Here is a 9,145-nt window from a genome sequence, read left to right on the forward strand (position 1 = left end):
GTTCGAATCTCGCGTAAGTCAAAAGATTTTTTTCTGATATAATTCTTGAGATGGAAATGTTTCTCTCTTCACCTCTCTTCACAAACATCTCGTAATTCTGAATAGAGATGTTTGGATGTGAAAGAAAAAAGTATACTAGGATATAAGAAAAGAAAGATAAATTACATGATACCTTTTGAAATTTTTAACTATATTTTCACCTATCTAGGACGTTTCTAAAAAGTTCAGACTTCTAGACCTCCTTTTCGCTCTCTTACGTGTCCTTTAACTAATTTCTACAATTACTTATTGAGTCTAATTTACTTATAATTACTTATTGAGTAATTATACATATATTACAGATGTCTTATCTCTTTCTCTTTTCTCTACATCATGTCTTGAGATGAATGTTTTGACAATAGGTTACAGACACGATTTTACAAAATAATACGATCTGCGATATCAGTGATACATATTGTGGTGTTTAACTTAACATATAAAACAATAAATAGAAAAACTGAGAATACGAATCTTTTCGTGCACTGATGCTTCAAATCTGTGTCTTTACTCCCTATACCTATGTTAATTCCCTAGTCAAAATAAAAACTCTTCAAAATTAATCAAAAATTCTTATACAACCATCCTTTCCTTGGAGTACTGCGCGGTCACATACCCGTCACTGCGATGTAAAGGCACTTATGGCGACGAGGATACATTCCAATTAAGCAAAGGCATTAACTGGAAGTTCCAATTAAACGAAGACATTATAGCTAAATTAAAAATAATATTTAAAAAATATGAAAATAGTATTATAGAACAGTATAAAATATTATTTAGCAACTCAATATCAAAAATAAGAAAAGAAATCTGGATCAATTTTGCTTTTGCTACCATGCACGTTTGTTTTTAGATTTTAAAGAGAAGTGCCTGCTCTGCGCGCGGAGTTCCGCTTGACTGTGTAAGCACCCATTTGCTCAATGGCCCTATCTGCCTCGCGGAGCGCGGAGCGTGGATAGGGCCACGCGGAGGCCTCCGCGTGACTATGTATGCACCCATAAGAATTCAATAGAACAATCTTGCCACGCGGGACTCCGCGCGCGGAGCTCCGCGTGACTGTGTAACAGGCCTAAATGTCCCATGTTCCAAGAAATCAAGCAACAGGACACCCTTGTCGCCCCAAAAGACGGTAGCCATCAGTTTGCGACTCGAATACGGGGATTGCTTAAACAATTTAGGTTTGAAGGAACCTGAATGGCGCCACTTCATGGACTGTTGTTGGGATTCGGCGTTGGTATACGACATCCACGTCTCGTCACCCGTCACAATGTGGGAAAACAAATCATTTCCTTGTTGTCGATAGCGATCCAAAAACTGTAGGGCACTGCACATTCGTTGCTCTTTGTGCTGGTCCGTTAGCACTTTCGGCATCCATCTTGCACTCAACTTGTGATATCCAAGCGTATCTGTGACAATCCTGTAGATGGTGGTTCATGCATCGTGGGAAAAGTCATGAGCCAGAGCACTGATCGTCAATTACTTATCACTTCGCAGTTTGGTTCTGTGTGTTCCGGTCTACCCCCATTTTACTATACGTTGACGGCTCTTACTTTTGGAATATGCCTTATATATATATATATATATATATATATATATATATATATATATATATATAAGAGAGAGAGAACCGGTTGTTAAAAAATTAGAATAGCACCACTGCTTAATACTTAAATAATTGGGTGCATATTGTAAACAGTCCATCATAAAATGGCGACGCCGCGGTTAAAATGAACGAGTTCAAATGAAAGAGGCCGTTTAAGATATTAGTTTCTACCAGTGGAGCATTTCTTCACGAAGTAGTGAACGCGAATTTTATGATTACAAGTGTAAACAATGACAAGAGCTCTAACATGTACCGTGCAAATACGCTGGATTTTGTGCGATAATAGTGTTTTTCCCACTATCCTTGTCTCTGCACATATCCTCCGTCGCTAATGCGTCTGCTCCATGCGGATGCATACCCATGCTAGTCTCATGTTATGATTCGTTTAGAGAGCATTTATGGTTTAGTAGCCATATAGCACAGCTTAGTGTCTTCCGCACTGGTTAGTGTTTTCTCCACAAAAGTTTTTGTGGCATTCATCTGAACTCGTAATTAAACCTCTAAGGGCCAATCCTACCATCTTCTGATATCTGTCTGATATAAATATCCTCCTGACATTTTTCCGATAAGTGTTCTACAATGTCCTGATAACAATCAGGTGACTGATAAACCCTATCAGCTGGTTGGTACTTTGACAGGAAGTTCAATTGCCTGTTAACAGCTATCAGCTACTTGTTAGTTGTCGTGTAGTGAATCATGGACGAAATCGAAGAATTGTTGATGGTGTCCGAGGACGATGAGGAGATTGTTCAATATATAGCGAGACCTAGAAGACCATTTTAGCTCGAATATATGCCAATTTATAACGATAAGTAGTACCCGTTGGCTACAAGTGCCCGTACATAAGCGCCATATAATTTGTGTAGTTAGAAGATGAAGAAATATATTCTATATAAAATATAGAGTTTAATTATTGAAATTGAGTGATATATAAAAACATCTAAATTATTAATCTAATTTACATATTTTTAGAGGTGGAATATCAAATAAATGAATTAATTAAAAGCTCAGATTGTGTTATAAATTTTAGTAATGCTTCTTAGGTTGTAAGGACGAACAGCAATATTTCTATGTATATAGTGTTTATTACTTAAGTTTGTGTTGGACTTTACGATAGTGTACCCATTCCATTCCATTCCATTCGGCATCTGTAAAATGCCATGTAGTTTGGCCCAAACATAGATTCAAATGGCCTGTTCCCTATAATTGTCCAAAATAAGATGGTATTAATAGAACTGTATCACATTTGAATGCTAGAGGAAAAAACTGGGAGTTTTAAACGTTGAGTTTTTTTTTCGTTTTGTTGAATTGCGCAAATGAGTTCTTCAATTTCTCATGATCATGCTGTTACAAATGAATTATAGTGGCAATAGTTATTTCCCAGACTTTCCAAGTATTTAAGTAATTTAGATATATCTATGTTACACCTTATACGTCATGTCATTTTATTTATTTATTTATTTATATTTATAGATTTAAGTTATTATCCTGTATAAACTGTAAGAGTCTTTTTATAAGTATCCAATTTCTTGAGGTGATTATCATTTCAACTGTAATTGGGAACGTGTAGAAGTTATTCAATAAATGTATTATAAACTCTTTTCTTTTGTTTTGTAATAGTTCACAGTAGAATATTAAATGATTTAGATTACCAATTTCTTTTCCGCACCAACAAATATTTGTATCTTTTTTCCTTATACAGAACAGCTTTTTTGGAGTTAAAGCTGTGTTGAATATTATACGGTAAAATAGCACAATTTTCGATCTGGACCACATACTTAATAGTTTCCAATTGTTAAATTCCAAATTATCCGCTAAACTCCAGTAGTACTTTCCAGGACCTTCTCTAATTTTCTTTTTCCATTGGGTAATTAATGTTTCTATTTTGTTTTTGATAATATATTTGAAATTATAGTAAGGACTTTGTATGTTAGTTTTGATGCCTGAATTAGCTGCAGCTTTACTTAATTGGTCCACTGATTCATTAAATTCTATGTTTACATGAGCTTTTGTGTACATTAAAATAGTATTGAAGTCATTAGATTGTAATGATTGAAATAATTTTTTAATTAATAAAATATTCCAAGAAGTTTGAATAGTCCATCTTGTATTATTCAGTGCTGTAATAACACTCAAAGCATCCGTACATATACATGCATGTTTAAGAATGAGTTTTTTGATAAGTAAAAATGCTTGTCTTATGGCGAAGGCTTCGCCTTCAAGCACAGACATGTTACTAGGTAGTTTGTATTGTTTCTGTATACATAACTGCGGTATCAATAATGCTGCGCCGACTTGTTTATTTTTTTGTTTTGATGCATCAGTGAATATAAGTATATATTCTTTTGGAAGAGAATCTATATAAAATTGCCAAATATTTTTATATATGTTATGTAAATTTTCAAATTTATGATATTGTATATATTGTGGAATTATGACTGGAATTTTTATTAAGTTTATATTGTAATTGAATAAGTATGCTGGTATACTTGGAGCTTTTGCTATATTAGCTTGCAATTCTTTTATGTTCTTAAAGACAGTATAGATCCATGGCAATGATTTTTGGTAAGGTAGTTTTTTACTCTGATTTATAATTTCCATGTTTCCTAGTTTTTTAATTATAATTGAGGAAGTTTTTGCCATCCGAGAAAGTAAAAAGTTTGCCGTGTGTTGGAATATTTTTATTTCTATCGGTACATTCATTGTAGCTTCTAAGATAGCATTCCTTGGACAAAAAGCTTTTTGAGATAATATTGTCTTAATCATATCATAATGAATTTGTTGAATTTTTGTGTAAAACGTTGTATAATTGGTGTTATAAAACATGGAACCATATAATATTCTAGCTGTTAATGTTTGTTGATTAATCATATTCAGCACATGAGGTTGTACACCCCACTTTTTGGCACTCATACTTTTCAATATATTATGATATTTGGTTGCTTCTTTGGTTAAATATTGAAGATGTAACTTCCAGGATAATGTGGTATCAAGATTAAGTCCTAAATATTTCAAATGTTTCGTAAATTTTAGTTGTTTGCCATTAATACTTATTTGTGGCAAAATTTTTATACTTTTCTTTGTGAAAATTGTAAATGATGATTTTTCCAATTAATATCCAATCCATTTTTAATACTCCATTGATGTATATTTTGCATATTGTTTTGTATTTTTTCCACTCCAATTTTTAGATTTTCCACTATTTCTTATGTAACCAGGTCATCAGCATACAAGAAGGTATTTGTAGTTTTATTCAACAAATTAATAAGATCTAACATGAAAAGGTTAAAAAGAGTTGGACTTAGTTTACTACCTTGTAACAGACCAGTAGAAGTACGTCTAGATTTTGAATAAGAATTGTTCAACTTAATATGTACATGTCTATCATATAATAAATTGTAAATAGGTAATATGAACTGTTGAGGGATATGTAGTTTAAACAATTTGGAAATTAATAAATTTAGATTTATAGAGTTATAGGCTTTTTGAAAGTCAACACTAATCAAAATAAGATATTTCTTTTGTTGGAAAGCTTTCCATATATCAATAATTAGAGGACCAATAGAGTCAAGAGTCGAGCTATTTTTACGAAATCCTGTGATATTGTCTGGTAACAAGTGATTATACTCTATGTACCATTGTAAACGATTTAACATCAATTGTTCGAAAATTTTAAGGCTGCAAGAGGGTAGAGCTATTGGTCTATAGTTTGTAGCAATATGGCTTGGTTTATTAGGTTTAAGAATTGGCACGATGATCGATTTTTTCCATATTTCAGGTAAGTTACCTGTTTTCCAAACCAAATTTAAATAATTTAGGAATATTCTTTTCGCTTCTAAAGGTAAGTTTATGTAATGGACGTATTGATATCCATCTATACCTGGTGAGATGTTCTTCTTGATAGTTTTAAACACCACTTCTAATTCTAATTTAAAAAGCTCATTCTTATTAAGTTCTTGCTTATTTTGTAAGTTAGCTATTATGAAATTATTTGAATTAACAAAATCAGGTGTTAATATAGCATGAAATTGGTGTATCCAATCGCTTTTTATTGAATTCCAAGTACTTGTTGCAGATTTTATAGAGTTTTTAATAAGTTGAGAATGTAAAAATTTCCAAATTTTCATTCTAGGAGTTTGGAATGATAAATTGTCACAAAATTCTTTCCAGTGCTTTCGTTTAATTTTATTTAAGATGATTTTTGTTACTGCCTTACTATTGAGGTAGAGTCTAAAGTCTTGAGGAGTTTTCGTACGAATAAATTGCAAAAAAGCCGCTTTTCTTTTATTAATTAGTTGTTGTGCTTCCCGGTTCCACCAAATAAGTTTAGCTTGTGGTATAGACTGAAAGGAATTTTTCAGTTTATGACTCTGTACCAATTCTTTGTGTTTTGATCTCGCTACAGCTTGCGTTAATATTTGGTTTAATTTAGATAGCGAGCAATCGGAATTGTTAGAGTTATTTAAGCTTTCTGAAATAAAATGTTGATACTTATTCCAATTAATTTCTTTATTAATTTTATTTATTTTGGATGTGAAATCATTGCTACTTGAATTCTGATGAGGAGATACTTTTTCTAAAAAGGGGTGAGTGATCGTCAGAATAGGACGATGGTCACTTCCTAATGGATCAAAGTAGACAGACCAGTGTGTTAAGATGTAGTATTGAATTTTACAAATAGTTATGTCAGGAACGCCATTACCTTCCATAGTAATTCGAGTTGCAGTACCATCATTTAGACAAAGATAGGGATATTCCGTTAAGGTTTGGTTAAGTATTTTACCAGCAGTATTCCCTTTGGATGCTCCCCATACTGAGGATTGAGTGTTACAATCTCCCATTAAATAATCAATCTTATTATTTATTAACAGTTCTTTCCAGAATTGTGGTTGCGGTGTAATATCAGGCGGTATGTAAATATTAACAAATTCAGTATTATTTATTTCAAAACCAGTTATTTGTATATCACAAATGTATTACTTAATGCTATATTGAGAGTACGAAAAGGAATATTTTTCTTGATACATGTAGCTAAACCACCGTATCCATCATCCCTTAAATGTTCAATGATATTGTAATTATGTAATTTCAAAGAAAACTTAGGTTTTGCCCAAGTTTCCTGTAACAGTAAGATGTCCGGAGAAAAATATTTTATTAAATGTTGAATTGCATATTTTTATTGTAAATACTCTGACAGTTCCACTGTAGAATTTTAAGACTTTGTTTATGCTCCATAATTAAATGAAAAAACCAAGTTTTTTTTTCGGCACGTGAATTAGCTTGAATGTATTGAATTGAATAGTAGATAAAATTGCTGCGATAATTGTTCTATATGCTCAGTTGTTACTTTACAATTTAAGGACATTAGTATGCTACCTAGTAATTGTTTAATTGCAAATATTGTTTTTGAGTTTACCGAATCTATATCGGTTTTCTTTTCCGAATTTTCCGTAGATTTTTGAAAATTATGTTTGCTTGATTTTTGAATTGGAACATCTGCTGTATGCAAACATTGCTCAAAGGACGAAGAATTGCATTGGTTTTGAGCTACATACAAAGGGAATTTTTCTTGGCAACGTGAGTTATTATCGTTAGTAATACATTTCAATTCATACAATTGTTGAGGATTTTGATCCATCATTGTATGTCTGTTTTTATAAGCAGTTACCACTGATTCCAATTGTCCGCTCGTACTAGCTGAAGTAAAATCGTAACCCTTGCGTTCAAAGTATTCCCCATTATTACCAGTAAATTTAACAATAGTTTCTTCCGTACTTTTCCTTCTTTTCCAGGGAGGTGTTTCTTGTTCAGTCAGTTTAGGTTTTTTCCTGTAGTTTGAAATGTTTACAGCATTTGTATTTTTATTTTGTATTGTTTGTGCTGAACGTCTGTTCTGAGAGTGATTGATGACATTTTCCGATGCTTTAATAGTGATATTACTTGCATTCCATTTCCTTGATTCTGAATTTAATTTACCAACTTGCATATTTGCTTCATTGAATGAAATATGTTGTGTAGCCATTATTGACATGATTTGTTTTTGACAAGCCCTTTCCGGACACTCAACATTATCCGCTTCAAGCGGTAGACCACAGTGAAAACATTTTATTACATTAGAGCATTGTGATGATGCGTGAGATTGAGCACAAGTTTTGCAAATGGAATTTTTAGCTTTACAAGTAAGGGAAGTGTGACCGTATCGTAGGCATAACTGACATTGTCTTATAGCCGGTATATACGTTTCCACTTGCAATCTTAAGAAGAAGACTTTAATGTGGAGTGGTAATTGTTGCGAATTGAAAGTTATTATTATTGTAGAAGTTGGAATTTTCTTGCCTTCATGTGTCCTGTATATACGTTTAATTGAGATTATTGAAACATCAGAGACTATTTCTTGTAACAGTTCCTCTACCGGTACTTCCGGATCAACCTCTTTTACTACCCCCGTTGTATAAATTGCAAAATTTGGTATATATGCCATCCAATTTTGTGATTTTAATATTGGATGAGTTAGAAAAGCGTTTGCTGCTTTTGCAGAATTAAAAGATACTTTTAATAAATTTTTTCCGATTTTTTTGAAAGTAGTAATACCTTCTACTGAAGCTAAATATAGTTTTCGGCTAATTGCCATTACATGTTTCGTTCCCAGATCCTCTTGATTCGATTTTATGAAAACATAATAAGGTGCTACATGTTCTTCCGTGTAACGATTTTCTAAAGAAGTGTTTGTATTTACATAATCACCATAAGACTTTAAATGATCCATCTCATTATATTCTTTCTTGTCTGAACTTATTTTTATTAGCTTTGAAATGGTTTGGTTATTTGCATTATCAGTAATTTCCATTTCTGATGAATTGTCGGATATTTCTTTGTCTTTGGAGTTTGTTGGTTCTAAGTTCCTAGTATCATTAAATTGGTTATCCGCCATCTTAATAATGACTTACAAGAATTACAGATTATACACTTAAGAAAATACACAATCAATAATATCACTTAAACTCTTAACACTAAACACTAAAAGGAAATTAAACTATTGCCACCATAAATACCAAATCAACATGCACATAAGAATGTAAAAGTATTGTTGAGATCTCACCCGATTGCAAAATTCAGGATTCCTGTTAGGCTTATTCAGTCTCTATTAGGAATCTTCACAGTTTTGGGTTTCACCACTTCACTTTTACACCCTCCCCACTTCCACTTCAGTTTTTGGGTATATACGTGAACTTCAGATCACTTAATATAGTATATTGAGATAATTAACTACACTAAAGAATAAATATGACAACATATATGCACTATGTTATGTAATAGTTTGACTTCACGTTCGCCATGTTTTTCACTCCCTAGTGTACCCCTAGACAATAACGTGCATAACAAAAAATACCGGTACTTATTTCTGTTTCCTATGTTTTCAATAGGATAATTTAAACAAGCATACTGAAAACGCACTTCACGTTTCAATTGTTTTCAGTATGAGCAACAGAAAACCAACCAATCAAA

The sequence above is a fragment of the Thermobia domestica genome, chromosome 1 (genome assembly GCF_964235325.1).
Source record: "Thermobia domestica chromosome 1, izTheDome1.hap1.1, whole genome shotgun sequence".
Taxonomy (NCBI): Eukaryota; Metazoa; Arthropoda; class Insecta; order Zygentoma; family Lepismatidae; genus Thermobia; species Thermobia domestica.